Raw genomic sequence first — 25860 nt, 5'->3', positions numbered from 1 at the left:
CCATTTGTTCCCCTCCCCCTGCTCAGTTCTACCAGTCCGCCCTTTGCTTCTCCCTGTGAAGAGGCCAGTCCTTCCCCACCTATGAGGTCCCCCTCTGCCCCCACCCCCATATCAATCCTTCTATGAATTGTCCCCTGGGGGGTTATTTGTTTTCCTTTCACGATCAGAGTCACTCAGGATACATCTGAATTCCAAAATGTTTGCCAAATGCTGGCTCCTTGAATTTGTTAAAGAAGACATTTTAAAGTCAAGGAGCCACTTTCGAGACCCTCACGGGGGCAGGGAGGGGGGGGAGGGACAATATAATACTGGCGATCATTTAACGCAATGCACAAGCTGTCATAGTGTGTCAGCCATTGTGCTATGGTTATGCCCGGCATGGGATCCCCAAACAACTCCGGGGCACAAGACTCATTATCTCTATCAAGCAAATGGAGTGCGTCTCAGGACGCTGAACTCCCTCGCCCACGGCCCGTGATACTTCCAGACGTTAGCTCTGACATCCATGTTGGTCTACTACAGGTACATACTTCTATGGCCGTCCTAATTTAAGTGCCACGGAGCCTAGACTAGCTCCTGCTTTTATAATCTGCTGTATTGCACCTTCGTTTGTATTGCTGGTTATCATTTTTATGGCTATATGGGTGCTTTCTCCAAAAGACTCCTCGCCCACCCCACCAGTCACCAGCCCTGCTGCTTTCCCCTGCAGAAGGTCTCTGGGCAGTGGTGCCTATTTTTCACCCTCACTGTCACGGCTGCCACGTCGCTCTCCGAGACTCCCACGTGGGCTCCTCACAGGACTGCCTCTCCTCCAGCCTCGGCACCTTCCCCATCTACACTCCAAACTCCAGATCCCATTCTGTGACCGCTGGGGGGGACTAGAAGGAAGGAGTGGTGAGAATCAGGGAGCCCCGAGGACAGGCCCTGGGCACGGATGTCCTCCTGAATTTCCGCAGAGCTGTGAGGGCTCAGGCTGCTGTTACTGGGATCAGGTGTACGGGTCCCAGGGACCATCAGGCCTGAGTACCTGAGGAGCAGGCATCCTGTCAGCAGGACAGCCAAGGATAATCTTCTCCCACCGGCAGCTTTCTTCCTCCAGGAACACTCAGTGTCAGCAAACCACTGCCCTCCAGGCAAGAGCTTCTGCGTGTGTCATATGCAGCAGAAACGGTACAAAAAAGGGGATCAAAAGGATGGGGGAACACAGGGTGGGAGCTGGGTTCAGGCCTGCAGTGCCCAGGTCTGACCCACTGGGCGGGCCCTCCTGCCATCCTTGGAAGAAGCGTAGCCCGGAGTTCTGGGCTGTGCTTCAGAGCGCGGCTGAGAAGCTGGGAGCCCCCACTGCTTCTGGAGGAATGGGGCAGGGGAGCTAGAAACCCTATTTAGCGGGCCCTGAGTCTCCTCACCCAATTTTCGGTGCCTTCTTTAGGGTCTCTGAGCATTTACTGGCTCACAGCACACACAGCGGCCCGCATGATTCTTTCAGAAGGGAATAGAAGGAAGGAAGGTAGAGCTGGAAGTGAGGAAAGGTGGGCTGGGGCCAGGCAGCATGGGGCCTAGCCTAAGGTCTACTAGGGAAGGAAGAGCAGGGAAAGCTTCAGCTGGGTGTGGGGGGTCCAGACACCTGGCTCCACTGTTAATTACTGCAACGAAAGCAAGGGGGCCAGGTGCTGCTCAGGGGGCTTTCCGCTGTCCTCAGTCTAGACACCCTGGCCTCAGGGCTGCTCCTTCCCAGACCAGGCTGGCTCCTCTCAGGGCCTTTGCCCTCCCTGTGTCCTCTGTCAGAAGCACTCTTTCCTCACCTCTGCCCAGTCTCCGCTCTAAATCACATTTCAATGAGACCCTCAGGATCACACTGTTAACCCCATTCCTTACCCCCCCTTCTTCTGGGCTGCATTTCTCTGTCACTTACATCGTCTTCTGACACTCAATATCATTTCCTTATTTATCATGTTTATTGTCTGTCTCTTCCACAAGAATCCAGACCCCATGAGGGCAGGGATGTTGGTCTGTTTTGTTCACTGCTACATTTGGTGCACAGAAGTTTCTCGATAAACATTTGTAGGGTGAATCTTTCTTAATCATCACAATGACACTCATCAAGACCAGGAGTTGTGGCTCTTCCCATTTCCTAGATGAAACTGAGGCTCAGTGAGGGTGAGGAACCAGCTAAGCACAGCCAGCCAGTGAGTGGTGAGAGAGGACAATGTGTCTGTGCCCAGGTCCCTCTGAAACCTTAGAGCGGTGTCCTCCCCACCCCAGCTCTGTCACCTCCAGCTTTGGGCTCAAAGATCTCTGAGGTTCTCTCTCCTGAGGTCTAAAAGCCAGTTTAAGTCCATAATCATTTGAGGTGGACACATAGGTAAGGTTTGGGGCAAACTCTCTGGAATGAGAGCTGGAGTCTGTTTTTCCCACTCAGCAATGGGACCTTGGGACATTTCTCAGCATCTCTGAGCCTCTGTTCTTTCTACTGCAAGGGGGAGTGATAACAGTGCGGGTCTATGGGAGAGTCAGGGAGATGGTTGGGATGCAGGTAAAAGGCTCTCTCAGTGCCTGGCACCAAGTGAACACCAGCTGTTATTATCACGGTCATTCTGCTGCCGCTGGGGACTCGTTCCCCACTCACTCAGCCCCACCTCTCCTGAGTGGAGGAGCACCAGGCTCTGCTACCTTCTAGATCTGCCAGGTTCAGTCTCCAAGAGGCGGGGCAGGGCCCAGCGGCTGTGTTTGCAGCCGGCAAATGTTCCTGGAGCCTTGTTTTTTGTTCCGTTGCTGGGCCATTTGTTTTTATAGCTTATCGTTTCTGCAGGGGGGCTTTGAAAGGCTGCCATTGCTCCAATGGATGTTTCCGGTTCGCCTCCATCAAGCCACATTTAATGAAAACCAGTTTAAGGTCTTCTTTCTCATAAAATGTCTCATTGTTGCCCCGGCAGCTCCTCTTTGGAAATAATGAAGATGAACTCTCCCTCCGTGGCTAGCACACAAACCCCTCAGTGGCAGGAGAGCCTTGCCCAGTCCCCAGCAACTTCTTGAGACCAAAGGAGATAAACCAGCTAGTGTAATCTCTGCCAGGGAGGAGGCCAGGAGTCTGGATGCTGCAGACGCTGGGCATGGAGCTTGGGTCCTTGTCAAACCAAAGGAATTGTTAAAGTGAAGAATTTCTGCTATGGAAGGAGGTCTTCTATAAGCCCCTCAACAAACACTTGAGGCCTAGAGATGTGAAAGACCGAGGGTCGCATGCAGAGCTGGGTTAGTTGAGATGGAGCTGGAAATAGAAGCCAGTCCTCCTGGGTCCCCATCCAGAGCTTTCTGTTCTGGGGGGCTCTGTGAGACAAGACCAGGGGACCTCCTTCAGGCTGTCAGGCCTTGGCCAGGCTCGGGGATGCCCGATGAGGAACTGATGGATCTGCAACGGGGGCCGGCTGGGGAAGCAGCTCGTAGCCAATTTCATAGACAGCAGGAAGCCCAGTCTGAGTACAAAACCCAGGATTTCAGATGCATGTGCCCGACCACCCAGGCACTCTGGCTACCAGCTGATGTGAACACCCCTGGGGGAGACCTGGTCTTCTGCAAACAGGCCACATGGGAAGGTCCTACACAGCACAGCAATGCTCTCCTGGAGATTCGGTGATTTTCCTTTTTTCGGTTACCTTTGTAACTACTCTACCAATTGATGGCTTTGTCAATTGTTGCAGGAGAAAAAGGGGTTAAATATCCGTGGTTGATTTGGGCTCTTTGCATAAATGTTATGGACCTTTTTCCCCTAACTGTGTCTGCACACTTACTCCTAATTTGCCCGTCACTCCATCTGCCACATTTGCTCTCATTTGGGCCCTTTTCTTCTGGGCAGAAAAACTAAGAGCAGCAAGGGAGTGGCCACGGGAGCCTTTCCTGTGGACCCGAAGGACGTGGGCCAGCAAGGATGTGCTGTGGGGCCAAGCTGGGAGTGGAGGCACCAAATTCTCTCTGTGTTCCTATCCTCGCATCCAAAAGCTGTGTGTCCTTTGATATGTCCCCTGGACTCTCTGGAATCAGTGTCCCCATTTCTAAGTGAGAAAACCGGTTTAGATTAGGGGTCAAAAAGGTACAGTGTTTACTTGGGTCCTGCCAAGGGAGTGGAAAGGACAGTGGTAACCTGGGAGAGTTCCTCATCTACTAGAGGGCAAGGGTCTGTCAGGAGCTGGCCACCCAAAAGGATTGCCAGCAGGTAGCAGCCACCTCTCTGTTCTGCCCAGTGCTGCTTCTCAGAAATGGACATTCTCAGTGGCCAGGTTGTCCATTTCTCAAGAGAAACTAAAAGCCTCAATTTTTATATGAACAACCACATTCTTAAATCTTGGCAATAAGATCACATGTTTAAGACACAGTGCATGCAGGCAAAAAAAAAAATCAAAAAAAAAAAAATCCATTTGTTGATCTCTAAAGTAACCCCAGGTTTAAAACTCTATGATCCATACTTATTTTGTTGCAAAACAGATCTGAATTTGGCTGCACAAGACAGGACCTGGAGTCCTGGGCTCACCACTCACTCAGAGAACCAGTCGCCTCCAGGGTTTGATCTCTGTCTACACAAAGGGACTGCAATGCCTGGCCTACCTACTGCTCAGCCAGTGTGGCCTGACGATTACGTGGGGCCCATTTTGCAGAAGGACTCAGTGAAGGGTAGGGTGTCATGCCCTGGTTATCCTCATTATCTAAAATTCTCCTTACCACTGGGGACCCCGAGGCCTAAACCTGGAACTCAGCAGTCGTCTCGGAGGCTGCGCCCCCGAAGCAGAATGCCTGACACAATATGGAAACCAGATGCGCAGCAAACACCGCCTTACCTTTTTTTTTTTTTTTCCAGTGCTTTTGTAACTTTTCAAAGTCATTCCACATTCATGAGCTCTGATATCACTAAACTCACAGCTGCCCTGCAAGGCTGCTAGGTCAGGTACTATTACATTCCAGATGGGGAAACTGAGGCTCAGAGATGAGAATGACGGGGCCGAGGTCCCAGAGAAAGTAAGTGGCATGAGGTGGAGATCGTGAGGGCTGTTGCCTGCTGGCAATTCTTTCTGGGTGGCCAGCTCCTGACAGACCATGCACTTTTCTAAATACAGGCTTAATGCACAGGGCCCTGCCCTCAGCAAGCATCAGGACTGCTGAAGAATCTTGATAAATACTATTTTTGGTGCAGTAAGAACGATGAAAGAGCAGCAGCTACTTGTAGCCACTATCACCCTTGCTTGGAATCACCCTTGCCTGAAGAATTCTCTCTCTCTCAATCTCTCTCTCTCACACACACACACACACACACACACACACACACACACACGCACGATGTTAGTAGGAAAACATTTCCATGGCTTTTTACTGTCCTTTAAGGTCTGGACCACACTTTTCACATACTTTCAACAGGACTTCCAGCCTGGCCCAGCCTGGTCCCTGTGCACCTCTGGCCTCTGAGATCTCACTGGCCTTGTGCTCCCTCCCTTTCCCGGGCCTTCTTCCTTCCTTGTCTCTTCAGGGCCTTTGTGCCACCCATTCCCCTTCAGCTCAAGCCTTGCTGCCTCCAGGGCCCCTCCCAGAAGACTCCGTTCTTGGTCATATTTCTTTGCTCTGAACTCTCATAGAATCATGGTCCTTAACTTCAAAGTCCTTATTCCACGTTCTGACTGTATGTTTGGGAGTGCGATGGTCTCATTTAGTTCCATCTCCTCCGCTGAAATCTAAGCTGTTCGAGGCAGGGGTCTCATCTTTTTGTATTCAATGTCATAACTCCAATACCAGGGATGGTATACAGTAAATATTTGTTAAATCAGTGCATAAATAAATATGTGAATTAAGTTATACTCACTGTCTCATGTAATTCTCTACAAACTCCATGAAATAGATACTATGAATTGTCCTGTGTTACAGGTGGGGAGCTTGGGAGCCTGAAAGGTCAGTCACTCCCCCAAAGTAACACATCTAGTGAGATGAGGGCAGAATTTGGCCATAGGCCTGCCTGATTTCCAAATTCTCAAACATACACTACTTAAGAAAATAATATAGTGAACCTCTCTATTAGTCAAGGCTCTCCAGAGGGGAAAAGACCAACAAGGGGTGTGTGTGTGTGTGTGTGTGTGTGTGTGTGTGTATTTGTGTGTGTCTAGATATAAAGATAGGTAGGTAGATGGACAGAAAGATGTATTTTAAAGAATTTTCTATTCTTATTTCAAACCTCTTTTATGGAGGCTTGGAATATTTAAAATCTGATGGTAGAGGCCAGTAGGCTAGAGACTCAGGGAAGTGTTGCAGTTCAAGTCCAAAGGCAGTCTGCTGGCAGAATTGCTTCTTGCTCGGGGGAGGCCAGTCTGTGTCCTGTAAAGGCCTTCAACGGATTGGATGAGGCCCACCCATGTTGTGGAGGGTAATCTGCTTTACTCAAAGTCCACTGATTTAAATGTTAATCCCATCCAAAAAAAAGAAAAAGAAAGAAAAGAAAATAGCAACAATAAAAAACACCACCATCACAGAAACATCCAGAATAATGCTTGAAAGTACCTGGGCACCATGCCCCAGTCAAGTCGACACATAAACTTAAGCATCACAACCTCCATGGGCCCATCACTGAGACTCCAGAGTCACCAAGCCGTCACTACATTTGCTTCCCGAGGCCCTTCCTCTCCCTCCTCCCCCTCCATCTCCTCTTCTTCCTTCCTGGGGGTGAAGCGTTTTGAAACATACCCCGGTCCTGCATCTTTATACCCCAATCTGCCTCTGAACTCAAGCCCGCCCAGCCCGAGCGTGGCACAGTGTGCGTGGCCTTAGCAGGAATGCACAGAAGTCACCCTCCGGTGTTCCACGGCCACACCATTGTCACTCTCGTCTCTCTGTCCTGCTGCCGCCAGTCCGTTTATTGCTTTCCTCTCCCTCTTCCTCCCCCCAGCCTCTGTTTCTGGCTTGGAGGAGTCTGGACTTTTGCACACTAGAGAAAGGGACCCATTTAATCTACTGTATTTACAAGCTTTGTAAACAAGGTACAGTGAGTGAATCATGGAAAAATGCATTTTATGTGAAAAAGTTCATTATATGACTTTGTTCTATTAAAATTGGCTGGTGTAACCCCACCAGGGAATTTGGAGGGAGAGAGAAAGAGAGGCGAGGAAAGGGACCGCTGGCGACGCCTCATTGGCGTATGTCCTGTAATTGCACATCCACAGTCACGTTTTTGACCGTGTAGAAACAGTTGAGTGGAGGTTTCCTCTGGGCAGGAGATACAGGGGCTTGTTCTTTGTTGCTTTCTAATAATCTGTTCCTTAAAAATTATTTTTTTTATTGTTCAAATGAATTTAGGAACTAAGATGAAAAGCCGACCCACTGAATGACATTCTTCTATGTTAGTGTCATTTTGTTTGGCTTTTGTAGCTTGATAATTCTGTGTTGTTATGATTGTGGGGCTCCCAGATTTTTCTATTTTTCTTATGATGATAACAATGGCAAGTTATTAAGATGCAGTGAACACGGAGCTGAATGCCCTACATTAATAATTCTGTTTCATCCTCATGAGAGCCTGATGAGGACACGGGGGCTGTTCGGGTTAAGTAGCTGGCTCCAGGTCACAGCTAGGAAATGGCGGTGCTAAGGCTCAAACCCCACAGCCACCCTCTGCATCATTTAAAGTCTGATTTCCTAAGTTAAAAAAAAAGGACAGGAGACCAGGACACACTAACCGTCATGGAATTGTCTTTTTAGGAGGTAGGAATGGGGGTGATTTTTAGTTTCTACTTTAAAATTACTAACATTTTCTATAACAAATCATGGAATAGTGTTTTTATCACTGTTTTGTGGGGGGAATCATGTAATCCAGCCTCGTCTTTTACAGGGAAGGCTGAACGTCTTCCAAAAAGTGTCTCAATCCATCTGAGAGGAGATAACACAAAACACACCTGACTCTGTACCGGGCTAGATGCAGTGTCCCGGGGCGCAGAGGACCTGGCTGCGCCGGCCCTCCCCTCCTCCCCCGTGATCCTCCCTTTTCCTCCTCAGTCATCTCATCTGAAAAATGGGACTGATCTTTTGAAGTGCTTCTAAGACCCTCTGGCTGTAAACTTTTTTGACCTCTTTAATTGCTTATGAAATAACTGAGATGGCCACTTTATCACCAAATATTCAAAAACACTGCTTTATGGGAGCTCGTGATACCCTTAACAAGTAGAAAGGACTTTCAGGCATTTTCCATCCTTTTATTATGGTTTTTAAGACAGAAGTTCAGAGAGGGCCGAATGGGGACTGTAGCAGCAGACGCAGGTTTATTTTCAGGATGACACTAAATGGATGACACCCTCTCCTGCAGTAGGAAGCGTCTCAGGCTCCTATGATGGGCTCTTTTTTCTCCTGCTCCTGCCTGGGACAGCCTTGGATCTCCATCAATGCAAAATAAAGTCACTTGCAAACTGCATGGCTGTGATTTTTCTCTGCTGCTTCCCAGGGAGCTGGGTTTCCACGCATGTGCTCACGCTGCAGGCTGCCCTTGTTTTCAACCAAGTCAGGGCTGAGCCACGGGCCCAGGGGCCTCACGTCGGGAGCCTGGGTTCTCAAGGCCGGCAAACCTCTCTCTGCCCGGGCTCCAGGGGAGGCTGCAGCTGCCCTGAGCTCACACGGGCCCTGCAAAGGAAGGAAGGGAGCCTGCGAGGCGGGGCCCCAAGCCGACCCAAAGCCTGGCTCCTGAACAGAAACTTCACCAGCGACCCTGCGGGTCCCATTCCCCACCGCCACACCCAGCCACCTTGGGCAAGTCGGTACCAGGCGCCACGGAAAAAAATCACAATGCAGGCACAAATAATAGGAATAATCCTAATAATCGGGGACCTGCCGCCCTCGCTAACAGGACCGTAAAGGGCATTTGTTTCTAATTAAACACCAAAACCCTAAACCTTTCAACTCTGCATCCACAACTACTGTAAATGTTTATGAAAAACGGGAAATTCTCCTTTAATTCAAACCATGCCAGCAATGCGTTTTCATTGTCTCGCCCGGTGCAGAAACCCTATCAGCTCCAGCTTGAGCACATCTGAGCTTTAAATTAAGAAAGAAGCAGGCCTCCGAGCAGAGGCAGGCCCTGGGCAGGGCCCGAGTGAGGAAGCTGTGTCTCCCCACCACCGCCAGGCCCTCGCGTGTGTCTCAGGCAAGAGCCAGAGCATCTTCCAGAAGGAGGAATGAGCACCAGAGGTGCTAACATTTTGAGGGGAGGGTCGTGGATGCCTCAGAACCGGGTTAGGCTGATCAGCAAAATGGCTGGGAGTGGACGTTCTAGGATCAGACAACACGAGTCAACTTCTGACCACCTGGGTGACCCTGGGCCAGGTCAGTCAAGTTTCCAAGTCTCAGGTTCTTCAGGAATCAGTATGATGACTGGGAGGAAGCCCTCAGCACAGCAGCCAGCAAACCGAGCCTGGTCCCTGCCCTCGGGAGGCAGAAAAGCTGCATGAATGGGCACTCGGGCCCAGCCCCGCGGTGCCTCCTGGCAGCCCTCGGCACCTTGTCAGGACATACCCTTAGAGCTGCCGAAGGTTCCCCCTCCCGGAGAGAGCGGGTCAGAGAAGAAAGGTCTGAGCAGGAGAGAGTAATTCCAACATACTGTGCCTGGGAACCCTGAAACCTCAAAAGCCTCCCCCCGATCCTACTCTGGAGGGTCACAGCACCCAGAAACTGTCACATTGATACCCCAAGGGGCTGCAGAACTTCCTGAAGCAGGAAGAACCTCTGTCTCCTTAATCAGAGGACTCCAGTCCTCCCTTGGAGACAAACATTTCACTTTGACAGAGAAAGACAGAGCAAGGAAGAGCCCAAAGGACTCACTCAACAGCCCTTCCTAACTCTTCGCCAGCCTTAAAAATTGCGGGGTTTCCTTTGCAGGTCTCTGAGAGGAAGGGCTGGGACCTAAAATCTAGGGCTGAATCATCCTTTCTCTCACCCTGGACATTCCCACTCTAAGGATGTCAGCAGCGACCTTTCAAAAGCAGGGAGTCCAAAATGGGGTCACCTTACTGCCCTGTAGGCAGGTAGAGGCATGGGTTTCCACCCCGTAGCACCCAGTGACCTCACCTCCAGGAAGGTAGCCCAAATTCTCACCTCCTCACCTCTGTCCACACACTCTCCCCCAGCCCCAGCCCCAGAGCATGTGACTCAGCCTGACCAATCACAGTATCACATACCCTGGCCCACAGTGTCTCATTCAGGTCCAGTGAGGTGTTTTGAGAGGTTTGCTGGACTACTGGAAGAGAGAAGACTTCTCTTTGCCAATGGACCTGAACCTGAAAGTATGGTGACTGGTTGCCACCTTGCTGCCAGGTGGAGCCTGGGGTGGTAACCAACACATAGGAAAGTAAGGCCTAGGGTGGAGAGAAGTCAGGTCCTGACCACATCATTTGAGCCCCTGGATCCCACCAGGCCTGAAGGTGGCTCGTGATCTTCCAATTCCATATGCAAATACATTCTTTTGTTTGCATATGTGATTTTGGAGCTGTTTTTTCTTTCACTCACAACTGAGGGAGTTGAAAAGAGAAGAGCTGACTGTGTGATGGAGAGGCAAAGCCTATCAGCAACATCCAGCAGTTATTTACTGAAAGCCTACTCTGTGCCTAGCCCTGTGCCAGGCACACTGTGTGATTCCAGGATATAAACACACACACACACCTAGAGTTTACAGTCTTTTAGGAGAAATGAGACAGGAACGTGAGTGACAGAAATACAAGAAAACATGTGACAAATGCTGCGAGAGGGAGATAAAAAGTTTTGCTCACACACAAGGAGTGAGAACCTTCTTCTGGTGAAGGGCCTGAGATGGCTGCATGGAGACGGCACTGTAGCACCAATGTAAAGAAAGTTGGAATTTGACCTGCAGAATTTGGGGTGGGAAGTAACAGGTGGCGCCCCTGGTGGAGGGGACAGTGTGAGGAAAGCTGAGGGAGGCACGTTCTGGAATGGCAGGAGTCCACACCTGACAAAGAAGCAGCAGGGAAAACAGCAGGTGAACAATGGATATTCTGTGGGCCCAGCCAGGGTCTGCCTCCCTCTCAGTGCATCTTTAATGTCTTTATCTCCATCCTGTAGCAATTCTGGCTAAAGCTCTGCTTTCTGAGGCAGCTGAGGGCAAAGGTTTCTACAACAGATGGCAGCCTGCAAAGCTAGCTTTCGCTTATTCTGGCCACCGCTGGAGGGAATACTTCATGCATTGAGTAGTTGCTGCTTGAGTTCTGCTATCTCTGAAAGTTAAACAGCTCACTCTGCACGCCCCAAGGGTTGCTTCCAGCATAAAGCCATGCAATGTGGGCAGGAAATCCATTTGGAAGAAGCCTGGGAAGAACACTCCAGTCAACGCCTGGCATGGTCTGGCCACTGCCAACTGCTCCCCCACCATCCTCTTTGCTTTCTGCATTCCCTATGGCCTCCAGCCACAGGGCCTTTGCACGAGCTGTTCCCTCTGCCTGGAACACTGTCTCTTTACCTAATCAACTCCAACTTATCCTTCAGATCATGACTTAATTGCTACTTCTTCAGGGAAGCCCCCCTGGACCTCCAGAGCTCAACTCCTCCTACTGTATGGGTTAATGACCAGGATTTCAGAGTTAAAATGCCTCAATTTTAATTCCAACTCCAGTGCTTACTATGTGTGTAATCCTTTGATTCACATCTGTCTTTGCCAACTGACTGAACGCCCAATGAGGCAGGGGTAATGTCTGACTTTGCCCACTGTTACACCTCAAACACTTAGTAGACAGCCTGGCACATAGTAGATGCTCAGTAAATATCTCAGGAATGCGGGTACGAATGAAAGAATTCAAGTGGGAAAAAAAGTGAGATCCCAACTATTCTTATCATTTGCAGAAACCCTAATTTCAAGAAGTCCCTCCAAGTAACTCAGGAGTGATGTCTTAAAGTTGCAAACATCTGTGGTTACAAAAGATGAAGAAAACAGGTTCCAGAAGATGCTCCAGCCACTGAATTCCCCTTTAGCAATTCATTTCCTCCTTAACAATGGATACAAGGCCCGGAGTAACCGTGGCCAGCCAAACAGATGCACCACTGAAGTTAGCAGAAGTCCGTCTGCTGTGCGTCAAATGGCTATAATTCCTCCGCTAGTATCCCTAACAGTTCCAGAGAAGTCTCTGTGTTTGCGACCTCTGGCCCAGATTTTAAATAATATTATGCTTTGCTCTGCAATGCTATTGTCTGAGAGTTTACATGTTTGGGGTATGTTTTTAATATGCGCCTCATACCATGGAATGGGCCAAATTCTGCTCCGAGATCCACGCTGAATCTCTGAAGTATGGAATGTGTTAGAGATAGAGGGGTAAACAGTGGTTCGCATGCCAAACTTTTGATCCATCCTTGCTCTGTGGTCCTCCAAAAGGGCGGCTCAGATCGGAATGACCAAAAGCGGGCATGGATTGCACGGGGGACAGGACCACCTCCCCCGCAGAACTCCTCGCATTAGTCCCACAGCGAGGGCTGCAGAGGCAGATGCCCAGTGAGCACCCGCACATGGAGGCAGCAGGGGCGGAGGGAGGCTGGACCTCACCTCTGGATCGCCCAAGGCACGCAGCTCTGTCTGGCACGGGTTCCCCTGCAGCGGGGCTCCCGGGCCCGCTTCCCCTCGTCCCTAGAGCCTGAGCCAGCCCAGCTGTGCTCACTCCACGCAACTCTCTGTAGGTCTGAACCACAGAAATGTTTTCCTTCCTGGATTGTTCAGCCTTCTGCAAGTTTTTCTACATCTTTCTTCCTTCCCTGAAAGACATGTTTCTCCAACTCTGAGGTTCCGATTCCAGGCAGCATCCGTGGAGTACGGTTCTGAGCCACAATCCCCCCTCACAGTGGCCTCTCGCTGGGGGGACAAAGTGAAATGCATGCATACGCCCAATGCCCACACACACCTCAACCCTGGGACTGAAGCCATAGCTCCGGGTGCCCGTAAAATCTGGCGCCCTCATATCTTACCAACCTGAACTCCCGCCTCTCAGGGGGGTCCTACCTCAGTAGCTCATTTTACGTCTCAATAGCTACATGTTTAGCAATGAAGTTGTTGGAAATCAATGCTAGAAATTTAAATTAGCCATGTCAGACAACACGTGCATGTGTCCCGAGAGACCTGGCTGGTGAAACAAGGCCGATGAAGATCCCTGATGGATGGGGCCTGAGCACTGGTGGGCGAGGTGCTCAGGGTGCAGCCTAGATTCCTCCCAACTCCACCCAGAGAGGCCTCAGAGGACAACACCCTCAGTCCATCCATCAATGTCCTCCTTGCCTTTGGCCTCTCTCCACTGGAGATGGCGAACAAAGAGAGAACAAGAGAGATTAATTTCTTTTTAATCCTTCCCTTCCAGCAAGGGCCTGACCCCAGGCTTTGGCCTGTTTCAGCTCCGTCCCGGGCAAGGCCATATTTCATGCTGAATCATCAGTTTCTAGGGGAACAAGACACTCACCCCATGGGGTACGGATGGCCATCCTATCTCACAGGAGCCCACGGGGGCTGCTCAGACATGATCTCATCCGTCCCCACCCTCTGGAGCAAGGTGGGGGCCAGGAGCCTTATCTCGGCTGGGCTGCTGAAGAAATGTTAGCCCAGAGGTGAGGCGCCCGCTCGAGTCATGAAGTACCAGGAGCGATGCCCACGCCATCCCTCCTCAGCTCCAGGCAAACCCTCAGCAGCCCAGCTCCTCTCGGGCAGGCGGTCAGCATGGTGGTGACAAACTCGTGCCTCCAAAGCAGCCACAGGTAAATGAATGGGCATGGCTGTGTTCCAATAAAACTTTATTTACAAAAACAGACTCTGTTTGGCTCACAGAACAGTTTGCCGCCCTCTGTCTTAGCATAAAGTATGACAGAGATAGAGTTCTGGGTCAAGTAATTAGCGTAGAATGTCAGACTGGATCTCAAACTCAGTACCACTGACATTTGGGCCCCATAATTGCTGTGCACTGTTTAACAACAACCTGGCCTCCAGCCATTAGCTGCCAATAGCTCCCTCTGGGGAGCAGAATTGCTCAGCAGTTGAGAACTACTGAGTTGGAGGGAACTTAGAGATCCTAGCATATGAGTCCTTCCAACTGTTATCCCTGCCCAGGGTTACGTAGCCTAAGTTTGCTACCTGGAGGCAGAGGGATACGTGATGCTTGACACTCTCACTGGGAACACCCACTCCATGTGGAACTGAAATACCTGAAGGGGTGCCACAGAGCCTGCTCGCTGAGCACATCCCTGGAGCTGTGCTCGGTGCTGCATGTTCTGCACGTGTCATCACACTGACCCTATCTATGCCATGGGCACTGCTTTCGCCCCACATCAGAGCAAAGCTAGGTGCCTCTGAGCTGCGCTCCTCCAGAGCCCACACTGGCTCTGGCCTCGCTGCAGCCTCGGGCTCCTATTCAATGATATAGGAATGAGATAATAGCACTGCCCTCCAAAGGCTGCTGGAGGCCCAAAGAGATGGCTATGGAAACATCAGTGCCTTTACTGTCACTGGGCTGCCAGTTTCTTTCTATTGGGCGGCCCGCCACTACTTATGGATGGCTCCCTCCCTAGCTTCCTTCTAAGTCTGTATTTTTTTATCTTGGATTCTGGGATCCCTAAGTCCTTCTCTGAGGTTCTCTTGAGACCCTTTAGAGGGTGGCAGTTAGCCAGATCTAGGTCCCCATGTGTTAGTCCCTTCACCCAGAGTTCTTCTGCACAGAGTCTCAACTTGTGAAGTCTTTTGTAAAATGGCCTCAGCTGCTATATAGAGCTAAGGACCATCACCCTAGGGCGTTGTTCTCTAAGTGTGGGCCTTGAACCAGAACATGTCATCAAGGCCCACACGGGAGATCGTCAGATATGCAGAATGTCAGGCCTCACTCCAGACCTGCTGTCTCAGAATCTGCATTTCCACAAGGTCCCCCTGAGAAGCACACGCCAGGGAAGTTGGGCAGCTCTGCTCCAGGGTCCTCTGACACAGAAATTCACATTGTTGACCCTCCTGGGAGCTCCTTCACTGGACAAGGGAAGCTGCTTCGACGAAGTCAATCCAAAACTGCAGTTACGAAATTCTTTGAAAATGCACAGGTTTCTGTAAACTGCAACAGGAGACAGTGTCCACGGTACAGCTCTGTGTGGACTGAAGTGGAGTTCGTTTGCCCCCCTTTGAACCTGCTCTGGTCTGTGTCTGCTTTGACCAGCCGAGTATGGTGAAAGTGATGTTGTGGGCCAGTCTCCACAAGGACCAGCAGCGTCTGCCTTGGTTTCCTGGTGCCCGAAGCTTCACGTAAGGACCCAGACTACCCAGAGAGAGAGCCGCAGGGAAGGCTCTGCAAGGACATGGAGAAGAGGGGCCCAGCTGAGTTCAGGCTCCAGCTGGCCCCACCAAGGCACCAAGTATGCGACTGGAGTATTCTTGGACTCTCCAGCCCAGCCACCAGCTGAGTATCATTCGGTGTGACCTCAGTCCACACCACCTGGAGCTGAACTGCCCAGCTGAGCCCTGATGGTATTTCTGAGCCACATGATTGTGAGATATAAGAAAATGGCTATTTAAGTCACTAAGTTTTGGGGTAGTTTGTTATGCAATGAGAGAGAACTAGAAAAATTTCAGGGAAGACTGAGAAAAAGCTATTATATGGTCAAGTCTTAGACCAACATAGGTTAGAAATATGATCAAAGGGGAACCGAATGATCAGAAACCCACTGCTGTGGCAGGTGCTTAGGTCATTGCCTTGGCAGACTGTCGGCCCTTTAAGCCCTAACATCCCCTGAGTACACTGAACCTTTTCTCCCAGCAAGACACAGGGAACCAAAGGATGGAGGGCTCTTCCCTATAGCTTAGGATGCAAACTTGAAAGATTGGCTCATCAATATATCAATGGCTAAAGGAAATACGGCTTCATCAGTTCAGGCAGATCGATTAGGTGATGTAAGCATGTTCCCAGTAGAAAGTACGCCAAATTATTGCTTCTTTTCTTAGCGAGAGAGAGAGAACAACTTTGGGTTAGAAATCAGACATCCTGCAATCCTGCAGTTTAGAACCAGCTCTGTCACCTTGGAAGGTGACAAGCTTTTGTTCTTGTGCAAATTTTTTTCCATCCCTGATTTTTCATTTTTCCATGTGTCCATTATGGTTTTGTATGAGTTCACAGATTATTGTATGTAGTTCTTAGAAGATCACGGGAGACCCTCAGAGACTGGCTGTGTTTATGCGGGTTGAGAGAGGTCATAAGGAGGATTCAGCAAATTGGGTCGGGGTCCTTCAGCTTTACTTCAACCAAAAGAATTTACTGGCATTTGGCAAAATAGTTAATTTGAAAATAAAGGCTAAAAACATTCCTGAATCTCAGCAATCTTCATGATTTGTGAGAGTCCTTCCAGAATCCCCATCCTGAAATCCTCGGTTCCTAATTTTGAGGGGCTGTGGTTGTGGCCACACTGCACCTTTCAAAAAGGTAGGCATAGAGGGCCACTCTTCTTTTTTCCTGCCAGTATCCGCCGCCTTCTTCTAATAATGGCACCCCAAATTTGGGAGGGAAACCACCCATCCTCCATCCTCAGTCTATGCCCCATCTAAGAGGAAGCATGGGGTCAGACATGATCAATCAAAATGCAGCATCCTCTTGGCCATGGCAGATTTTTCAGCAATAGATGGACACATGTCCCAAACCAGCCCAATGAGAGTTTGCCCTGGACTTTCCCTGGAACTGTTAGTAAAGTAGCTGTCTCTTCATAGTGTTTTTGGATGTCAGCCTGACACTGATAGCAGCCATCCTGCCACCTCAATCTAAGAAGACATTCAACCCAGAGAGAGCAGAGCAGAGCCAACAGATAGAGAGAAACAGCATCTCGATAACCTCATATGTGCTTCTGGATCCAGCTATACTTGAAGTCAATCGGCTCCTGGGCTTTATGGTTATTTAAGATGAAAAATCCTCCCTCTCCCCCTTCTTTTTAAATGAAGCCCATTAGAATTGGGTATTTGTCTCTTGAAACCAAGAGTCTCAACTACCAGAATAACTATATACAGCTTAACTGAGCCTGCGGATGTCACATGAGAAAAGCACAAATGTTTTGCGTGCCCTGCCTGCAGAGAAAGCGGCCTCCCAGGTTGGTGATGAGAGTTTATGCAACACGGACCAACACCAAGATCACCAGCCCAGTTGCCCTTCATCTCTTTTTTCCATTTCTTTCCAGCTGCACCTTCACTTACTGAGCTCATCTTTCTCCAGCCAAGACATCCAAAATGACATGCTATTGAAAGACATTTCTGTCCATGCTAATACCTGCATTTAAAATTTTTTGTTGTGTTTAAAAAAAAAAAAAATGATCGTGATGTGATAGCAAATGAATGTTGGCAAATTACCAACTGACAGGCGTAAAATTTTATGAACATGCACATTCCAAAGGAATGTGGAAATAAGCCATCTACTGTAGTCCAGTTTGGCAGAAATATTACAAAAATATAAGTTTGGCATATATTGTAATTCATTTAAAGATGCTTAAAAATCCATCCATCAACCTTGCACGGAAGGTCAAAGAAACATATGAATCCCAAATAAACAGTAACTGATGTACGAGGAAAAGGCCCGAATCTCAGTCCTGGATACCAGAGAGAATGCACACATGTGAAGGAGATGAAGTCTGTTTGGAAGGCTGAGTTTCTACAACCTTCATCAATGTTTAGAAAGAAATAATAACGACTTCTTAGCAGTAAGTAGGGTGGACTGTTTTCCCCTAAATGGCCATCTGAGTTCTGCTCGTCAGAGGGAATTTTGCTAGTGGACTGCTGAGTTGCACCCTTATAGCCTTTATATTTTTACTCCAAGGACCATGTCTGTAAAAAGAGTACAATAGATTGCTCTTGTATACCTGGTATCTGGACCCTCTCTACCTCGTATGTACCTGGAGAGGCTTATCCACTCTCTTTCCCAGCCCCAGGATGGATTCTTGACTGGGACCTGGCCAATCAGATTATTCAACCCCAGGTCATGGTGATCGGTTCTAGGGTGGCAAGTGCCCCAGCTGAGTCTTCCTCCAGGATCCAGAGCAGAAAGGACCAGGAGATGTGAGGAAATTGCTCCCTTTCCCTCAGCCTTCTGTAGAAGGAGATGAGGCCAACATGCCGAGAGAAGCAAAGAAGGGAGATAAATGCAACAGGGGTGGGATATATATCTGATAAGTGAAGAGAGAGAGAGAGGGAATCTGAGATCCAGCTGTGCAGGCACACAGAATCACCCCCACTTGGACTTCTCGGTAACGTTAGCCAATAAATATTCTTTTCAGCTTCAGCCAGTTTGAGCTGGGCTTCTGCCACTTGGAACTGAACTAATTTTGACTGATACAGTTACCCACAATATTTGCAGCATGATCAAGACCATAAAAAAGTTGGATACAGGAGAAGATGACACGGTTCTTACTTCAAAGGAACTCGCGATCTAATTGTGCTCAGCTTGGTAATGGTTTGCTAAGCATCTATTCTGTTCCAAGGCCTGTGTGAGGTGCTGGGTCATCCTAAGATGCATACGACACAGGCCTCATCCTAAAGGATCTCCCTGCTGAGCCAAGAGCTGCCTTTCTTCTCGGGGTTTTGAAGGTGGACAGACCTGTGGCTATTTGGAACCAGGAAGGCACCATTCTGCCCTTGAAGAAGGTGGGTCGAGTCTAGGGGAGCAAGGAAAGCTGGGGGGGGGGGGGTGGAGTAGAGCATTTTAGGACAGTGGGAAAATACTAAGGAAGGATGCTTCCTTTATAGCTTCTAATCCTCCAACTGCATGTGGCCTATTTCCCCCCACATTTTAACCAGTTCTGAAACTGGGGTGTGTCTTATAAATCTCTTCAGTGCTTGAGTTTCAGCTTCCCCAACCGTCATGTGGGAATAACAATATCCACGTACAGGATTCTTGTGACAGAGACACTGCTAGTTGTCCACCTAGTTCGTGTTAGACATTCTTCTAAGTCATAGGATCTCTGACTCTTAGTCACGTGGCCGCTAGAATAATGAATGTATTTCCCAGCCTCCCTTGCAGCTGTGGCACCACTGGTCTAAATTGCCACCGGTGGAATATAAGCAGACGGGTTATTTACATGCGGTGCCTAGGACGTGTCTGCGGCCTAGAGGGAGGGGAAGGGCCCTTCGTTCACCCCTCCTCACTCCAGTTGCCCAGAATGGAGCCATGAAGGGTGGGCTTGAGTGGCCATTTTTAATCCGAAGGCAAAAACCATGTCCTGGGACAGGGATCAGCAACTGTTTTCCTTTCGGGGTCAGATAGTAAGTATTTGGGGCTTTGCGGGCCATATGTTCTCTGTGGCAGCTACTCAACTCTGTTGTAGTGAGAATGCAGCCATAGACAATACGTAAATAAATGAGCATGGCCGGGTTCCAATAACACTTTATTTACAAAAACAGGCGGTGGGCTGCAGGCCAGTTTGCTGGGATGAAAGAGCAGCAAGTTAAAGAAACCAGGGTCCCTGATGACATCATGACACCCCTTACCTGGACATGCGCTGCCTCTTACCAGACTTACTTTATATGAGAAAAAAATAAATTTCACGATTGTTTTAGGATTTCTGTCATTCTAAGCCAAACCTAATTCTAACTAAAATAGTTGTTTAAGGAATGAATAAATGGTGCATGTAAAATATCCAGAATAAACATTAAAAGACAAGTGGATATTGAATAAAATGGGTATTTCATAATAATAACCAGATAGCTCTATCCCGAAGAGCTTTAACTCACCTCCAAGTCAAGGACCTTGTGGGAAGAGAGGGAACGAGTGTGGGCCACAGGCACTGTGCGGGGATTAACCCTTTCTGCCCCGGCTGTGCTCTCTTTTCTGCAGGGTCAGAGACTATGCTCTCCTCAGCTCTATCCGCTGGTGTTCCTTCCCAGCCCGCTGAGATGCTGCCATCAGGACGACAATAAACCACTCAGACAAGAAAAAGTGCTCAACTTGATTAAACATAATAAAAAAGATGTGACTGCTTAGGCCCGTGTAAGCTCACTGGGTTAGAGCGCCCAAGCTTGGCCGTAAGTCACCCTCTGGCAACTGAAACCACATGAAGCACAGTGTTGAAAACTTGCTAAATCATTTGTCACTCAAAGGCTTTTAAAATAAAATCCTTTCAGAAATAATCATTGGATTTCAGACTCTGAACCGCGGGCTGCACTGAGCTGGATGTAAATGCTCAGTCTTTACAGGCACGTTCAATGGCAACTGAAATCGGGGCCAGTCAAAGACCGCTGTCAAGTTGCAAATCCAAAACTAGACTTCTTTCAAATTCCAAATTTCTTCTTGTTTATGCCTCAGATGAGATTATTACATCCGGTGGGGAGGCAGAGGTCTCTAAGCCTGGGGGGAAATGTCCTGGGTGTCGAGTTTTCTGGCTCTGGGTTTAAGTAGGATTGACTTTTGTTCTAGAAAATGAACTTCCTACTCTGTGTCAAGAGCATCTGCTCCATTCTGACTGTGTGAGTCCAAATCCTGGCTACACCGTTTACCAACTGGGAGACTTTGGGCAAACATGTAACTTCTCATCTGCAAAATGGGTGACATGAAGAAGTAAATACATTCATTGTGAAAAACAATTTTGAGCACCTACTATGTATCAGGTACTGTTAGATGTGCCAGGAACAAAGTAGACAAATGCATGTGTGTATTATGCAAAGTAGTAAATTATTCAATTAAGGCTTGCCATTATATGCTGATCATTCATTCATATAAAAATGTGCATGTATGTATATTAGACCACATTCTAGGTGCTAGAAATCCAGAGAGAAATGAAAAAAGTCCTTTTTCTCATAGTGCTTGTATATGTGTGGGGAAGGCAGGGAATATATAAGCACATAGCCTTGGCCAGTGTGGCTCAGTTGGTTAGGCATTGTTCAGTGCTCTGAAAGGTTGCCCATTCAATTCCTGATCAGGGCACACGCCCGGGTTGTGGGCTCGATCTGTGGTAGGGGGCATGTAAGAGGCAGTCAATCTATGTTTCCTTCTCACATCGATGTTTCTCTCTCTCTCCCTCTCCCTTCTTCTCTCTCTAAAAATCAATAATAGCCCGGCTGGGCGTGGCTCAGTGGTTGAGCGTCAACCTAGGATCCAGGTGATTGGGGTTCGATTCCCGGTCAGGGCACATGCCTGGGTTGTGGCCTCGATCAATGACTTTTTCATCATTGATGTTTCTCTCTCTCTCTCTCTCTGAAATCAATAAAGATATATTTAAAAATAAAATAAAAAACAAAAAACAATAATAATTATATATATGTATATATATAATTATATATATGTATACATATATACATGTATGTGTGTTTACATGTATATATATGTACACATATATATGCAAATAAACAAGATCCTTTCCTATGGTTATAATGGCCATGAAGACAACTAGTTGTGGTTATATGATGGAGAGTAATCGATGGTTTGGGCAGGGGGCTTAGGGGAAGACAGCTTGAACCATCAGGTGCACATCTGGGAGAGAGCACTCCAGGCAGTGGACTGAGCCTGTGCAAAGGCCCTGAGGCCAGAAAGGGCTTGCTGTGTGTGAGGAACAGGCAAAAGACTAATTAAGCAAAGGAAAAGTGCTTAGAAGTGCAATTTAAGAGGTGGGCAAGTCCCCCATTATGTGGGACTGTGAAGCCCTGATAAGTGTTTTGGATTTTATCCCATTAGAGGATTTTAATTTGATTTTCTCTTAAAAACATGGTCTTTATGAAGGTATAGAGACTGGGGTAGGAACAGGATGACCAGCTGGGAGGCTGCTATGGTCCAGCTGGGAGATGATGGAAATGGTGAGATGGTAAGAAATGGGCATACTGGGTGCAGGAGGTGAAAGAAAAGGAAGAGATAATGACAATTCCAAGGTTTTCCAGGAGGACCAGATCCGGAGCGAGGGTGAGAAGACACTGAGATGGAGATTGCCCAGTGGGGATGGAAACAGGGTTCTGGAGGCCTGCTATGGACTTTAGAGTCATCACCCATGGATGGAAGATGAAGCCAGGGGGATGGATGAGGTCACTCTGGTGATTAGTGGATCAACAGACAGCAGCCTGGAAACTTTCCTTCCGGCCTTTTCTCTCACAACTGTTTTATCTCTATCTGGTGAGTTCACTCTTGGTGACGGCTTCCCTCGTTGGGCCCTTCTAATAGAAGGTGGCTGTTTTCAGTGGTTTCTCATTTCTTTCTCTGGACTAATTTTATTGCTCATAGCCTTCTCTTCAGCTGCCTTGGCAGGGAGATGCTGTATATTAAAATAGTTATTATTTTATTTTATAGCCCAGTTGAATCTATATTCAGCTCATTACAAGTCTATGGGCCCCACTAGCCAAGTACATTTCATAGCGGTGAGCTCTTATTGAGAAGGAAATCTCGTGTTCTCTTGGTATCTCCCAGAAGGCTGCCCCCTAAATTGTGATGAATCTCGTGTGGGCACAAGAGACCCGCAGTTTGGGTCAGTTCTAGTGAAGCCATTGTCCTGGTTCAACTTGGCCAAGCTTATAAAGCTGGTCTCAGCTCAGAGTGTCGAAAAGGTGAGAGAAGAATCACCCAGCAACCAATGGTGAGTAAGCATCTCAAAATGGACATTTCCCAAATTTAGCTCCTGATCATCAATGCATCCCCTCCCGTAATCTTCTCTGTTCTAGATGGTGGCAACTCTACTTCTCCAGCAGCTCAGGCCAAAACTTTGGAGCCATCATGGACTTCTGTCTTTCACACTCCACATCAAATCTTTCAGCAGATACTGTCATTTCTGTCTTCAAAACCCATCAAAAATCTAACCATTTCCCTTTGCCTTCACTGCCACCACTTTAGTCCAAATCCTCAACATTTTTTTTCTGGATTTTAAAAATAACCTTCCTGCCCCTGCCCTCATCCCATCTCTTCTCAAGTCAGCCAGAGAATTTCCATCAAAATGAAGTCCGATCATGACAAACAACTGCCCTAACCCTTCCAATGACTTGCCTTCTTGCTCACAGTAAAGGCAAGAGTCCTTATTGTGGCCCATGAGGACTTACACAGTCTGGCTTTCCTTCCTCTCTGATTCATCCTCCTGATAAATGCTCTGCCAGTGCTCACCATGCTCATACCGAGAGTCACGAGCATGTCAGACACACACCAATATCAGGGCCTTTGCATGCACTGTTCCCAGCAGCAACGCTCTTCCCCCGGATATAAGCAAGGCTCACTCCCTTACCTCCTTCCTGTCACTCAAATTTGACATTCTTGCTGAGGCCTTCCTAAGTATCCTTATCTAAAATTGCACCCATCCTGCACTTTTCCTAGCTTCTTTTGTGGCTTTATGGCTCTATTCTTCTTAACAATATGAAACAGAAGCACTTATCATCAACAAATATTTCAGATATTTATCTTTTTCAAATGGTCCGGCTCCCTGAACTGGGATATAAGCTCACTGAGGGCATGGGTTTTTGTTTTGTTCATTGCTGTACCTCCAGGGCCTGGCATACAGTAGGTGCTCAAAACAATATTTGTTGAATAAATTGATTAATTAAAAGACTCTTTAAAAATTCAAGTTTTTTATTGGATTGTCTTTATCACTAGGAAGGGCACCAGTCACATACAAGCCAGGACATACCAAGTTGTGCTGCGGTAATAATCTGAAATCTCAGTGGCTTTACAGGGCAAAATCTATTCTTTGTTCTTGCTATGTGTCTACCGTGGGCCATCATGGGGTCCTGCTTGTGGTGGTTACTTGGGCTCTATTTTGACACATGCTCCCACAGTCAGAAGGCAGAGAGGAAAGGAGCAAGATGAATTACACGAGGCTCTAAGTTCCTGCCCAGAAGTGACACATATTACCTCTGTTCATACTCCATTAGTCAGAGCAAGACGTAAGCTCAAGTCTGACTTCAGGAGGAGAGGAGGTGGAATCCTGCCTCATACCCAGAGTAAGATTGGGTAAGGACCCAAATGACCACCCTAGTCCAGAAGATCACAGTAAAATCCCCTTCTGCATCTACCTCCCCCATTCCCTCCAGCATTCCTAGTTCCTCCTACCTCATGCCTCAAAGCTCCTCCAACACACAACTCTCCTTTTTTCTTCAAGGACACCCTTTTCCAGCCCTAACTCTTCCCCTGGACACACACACATATCATTCCCCAGATTTTGCATCACAGAAGCCAAGGGCTGGATTCAGCAGGGCTGGTCTCCCCAGAAGGTGAGCCCAGTGAGGGTATCTCAGCTGGCAGAGCCAGTCCTTTTCGGGAGGCTGGCTGAAGGGCAGGTCTGGAAAAGTTCACAAGGTGTTAAGCTTTGTCCAGTAGCACGGGCGCATGGCATCCTGCCCACTAGTCAGAGCATAGTGCTGGCTGATTTCCACATGGCTGACACCAAGATCTTAAAGGGATCAGAGGAAGATCCAGACTTTTGGCATTCTGTGCCTTAAAATATTTGTACGTGTGTACATATATATATATACATATATATATATGGGGGGGATATAATTTTTTTAAATGCATGAAACCTGTGCTGGCTAACCAGACTATTTGGCCAGCAGAAACACCCATTTCCCCCACTATTACTTGTAATAGAGATGTTACTATGTCAATAATTTTGTGATTTCTTAAATCTCCATTCATCATTTGAACAAATTTCTATTGAGTAACAACCATGGGTCAGGTACATAGTGAGGAGGACAAGGGTCCTGCCTTCAAGGAGATGAAATTCTATCAGAGGTGACAGACAGTGAACAAGACAAGTGAGCAGGTGCTATGGTGCTGGAAGGGGTCAGTGACGTGGCAGAAGTAGAGGTGAACCAGGAAGGGGGCTCTGGCATGTGGCGGGAGGTGACCTGCTGTTCCAGGCCATGGCCAACACGAGCGTGCAGCAAGATTATGGCAAACCGTAGGGTCACCTGCAGCCCACGCGCGCAGAACGGAAAGCTGTGTCCCAGGGACGCTGTGGGTGGCCCTCATCACCCCCTCCCCCAGGGACCACTTCTGCATCTTATCCCCTTCTCTTTAGAGTGATGAAATTGGAATGGGTTCTCCATTTTCCTCACCTTTCACTCATCTCTCATTGGGCCCATTCCAGGAACTTCTGGGTTATGTGATTGAGGGAGAGGGGCTAAAAGTTGCCTCTGGACACACTTCAAGGAAATGCCTCCGAAACCCCAGAATTCATCTCACTTCAGTGAGCAGGTGCCCTTGTCTCCAAGGAGCCAGGCAGGCAGCGACTTTCCAACCTATCTGATTAAACAAATACACAAGAAGACCACATTTGGCCTCAACAAAGGATTAAAAATCCCTCTGTGACGATGAGGCCAAATCTGAAGAAGGGATCTGCACTCATTCCAATAACCTGTTCAAGTTCAGTGGCTGAAAAATCTGCGGAACAAGTTGGGTCCCGGCGTGGAAGGGGCGGGCAAGGAGCACGCGCTCCCTCTGCCAGTGGGGAGGCAAACATTTTAACGAGGGCAAGATAAGAGCCAGACGTGTGGAAATATTTCTCTTTGAGGATATCCTTTGTACCAATTACTCTTCAAAGATATCACGTTAGCGTTTTTGGCACAACTTGACAATTAAATTAGACGAATGGTTTTCAATGTTTTTGCATCTGATGTGCCTGAAACTCTTCTTAACACTAACATTTCCAGCCTGTCGCACACATTTGAAAAACTTTGGCAAGTCGTATAAACACTGATTTCAATTAAGTGAAAAATTTTAAAAACATTTCACTATTCATCTCATTTTCAAAATGACATGACAGGTAATTAATTGGGCTTGATTATCAGTATGTGGCGCCTGACGTTTTGGGGTAGAAAGAAACACAACCAATACGTTTCTCCTGGGTGCCTTCTAAGATGGTGTCATTACTTGCATTCATTGCCTCTCCTTCCCTCCCAAAGATTAACAGTGCCCT

General features: G+C 48.2%; 1 protein-coding gene and 1 long non-coding RNA gene across 2 annotated transcripts in view; one reads left to right on the top strand and one right to left on the bottom strand.

The window, feature by feature from the left end:
* LOC308567955 overlaps positions 1 to 20056 on the top strand; it is a 44194-nt gene extending 24138 nt beyond the window's left edge. The window contains exon 3 of the long non-coding RNA XR_014000413.1: positions 19821 to 20056. This is a non-coding gene — a long non-coding RNA (uncharacterized lncRNA). The remainder of the gene's footprint in view (positions 1 to 19820) is intronic.
* The window catches only part of ERC2 (ELKS/RAB6-interacting/CAST family member 2), an 809820-nt gene that overhangs the window by 33364 nt on the left and 750596 nt on the right, over positions 1 to 25860 (bottom strand). The gene's annotated exons all lie outside the window — the stretch shown is intronic.

This window comes from Miniopterus schreibersii (genome assembly GCF_964146895.1).
Source record: "Miniopterus schreibersii genome assembly, chromosome: 15".
Taxonomy (NCBI): domain Eukaryota; kingdom Metazoa; phylum Chordata; class Mammalia; order Chiroptera; family Miniopteridae; genus Miniopterus; species Miniopterus schreibersii.
The sequence above is the reverse complement of the archived record's forward strand: the minus strand, read 5'-3'. Positions and strand labels throughout refer to the sequence as shown.